Below are 1,621 nucleotides of genomic sequence, written 5' to 3'. Positions count from 1 at the left end.
GAGCTGGCAGGACCCCTCCGGTGCCGGGGCAGTCCCGCCGTCGAGATGCTCCACCGCTCCCCAGCAGTGATGGCCCAGCTTCTGGCACACAGTGCTGAACGTGACAAAGACGCTTCACATCCAGTAAAATTAGTAACGGGATTGCTTAATAACAGAGTTGCCTAATAACAGAAGTGTGGAAAAAGTTCAGCAAAGCGGATGTAAGAGTTTTATATTTTAAGCATTTTTGAAACTAAAATGCAAGAGCATCTGTAATAGTCTCAAAATATTTTGATTCCAGATGGCTGTACCAAGTACAAAATGGTTAGAACTAAATGCTCAGCAATACCATTTTCATGTAAATATCCATTCAGCTGCTCTGTACAAAACACACGGCAGAACCAGTGAACCAGAACACGCTCCCACTATGCCCAGGCGAAAGTATGGTCGACATTTTCGGAAAGCAGTTACGAGCACATGGAAAAAAATCCCCCCTAAGCACATGAATCTATTTCCCTCCCGGTTAGCCACTTCTTAGCCAACGCCTTAATGAAGTTTTGCAGGCAGCATATTTTCTCTTGTGGCAAATGGCTGGAAGACATGTCGCAGTAAGCTCTGGAAAAAGCGCTGCTTCACAGGTGAAAATGGAGAGTAGGAGTTAATCTGAAGAGTTTCTGTGGAGTTCGCCCAGTGCATTTTTACCTGTATTAGCAAGCTTGGGATACAAAGCAGTTTCTTTGGTTTTGTCACACCTGTAGAGTTAACGTCTGACACGGAGGGTTGTTACTGTGGTGCTTGTTGCAGCTCGTCCTAGTTAACTGATTAACACCGTGAGTATAAACCCAGCTCCCAGGAGTTGGTGGTGGGCTGTATTTTCAAGCTGCTGTTAAGTGGAAGGTACTGAGTTAGCCTGAGAGCATCCTGAAGAGGTGAGTCGAGCTGTTGTTACGGTAAAGGACTGAGCGAAAGCTGTGAAGAGGCTGTAGCAGCCTGGCGGCAATGGGAGGTGATGGGAATCGGAAAAGGCCCCTGCATCTGTGCTCCAGCTGTGCTGTAAGTACGCAAAGGGCTGAATCTTAATAGAAGAAGAGGTAAATATGTAGGAAAGTAAAGATGATGAAGAGGCTGAAATATTTTTAATATTCCTGAATCCTCAATTTTCAAATGTAGCGTAGCCTCTGCAGCAAAAGACAGGCTTTAAGGAGTCAGCAGTATGGCTGGAAATGTGGGCATCCATCCAGCTGCTCGCAGTGGCTCAGGCTTGTGGGAGAAGGACTAAGCCAAGGGACAGGCACACTCTTGGACTCTGCTATAGTATGAGGTAGCTGGGTTGTGAAAATTGTTGTAGGAATGTGCTGTTTTAATGATTTGTGTGACCCAGTTTGAATATATCCGTGTATTTTAACCTAGTGACATACCTGCCCCTGAGCCTGGAAATACCAATGAGAAGGAATGAGGCAGTTGTATCATAAAGCTCTTGCAGAGAGTAAAATGAGCACGGGATATCTGAACAGCTAATCCAGTATGGCAGCTTGCTTCATTATAACCTGCAGTTACTTGTAATGTCTCTTTTTCTTGAAATAAATAGTTAAGAAAGCATAAATAACCTTTGAGGAAAATAAAAGCAGGGACTTTTAAGCCA

Source organism: Apaloderma vittatum, unplaced genomic scaffold (assembly GCF_000703405.1).
Source record: "Apaloderma vittatum isolate BGI_N311 unplaced genomic scaffold, ASM70340v1 scaffold35428, whole genome shotgun sequence".
Taxonomy (NCBI): Eukaryota; Metazoa; Chordata; class Aves; order Trogoniformes; family Trogonidae; genus Apaloderma; species Apaloderma vittatum.
This window is presented reverse-complemented; position numbering follows the sequence as displayed.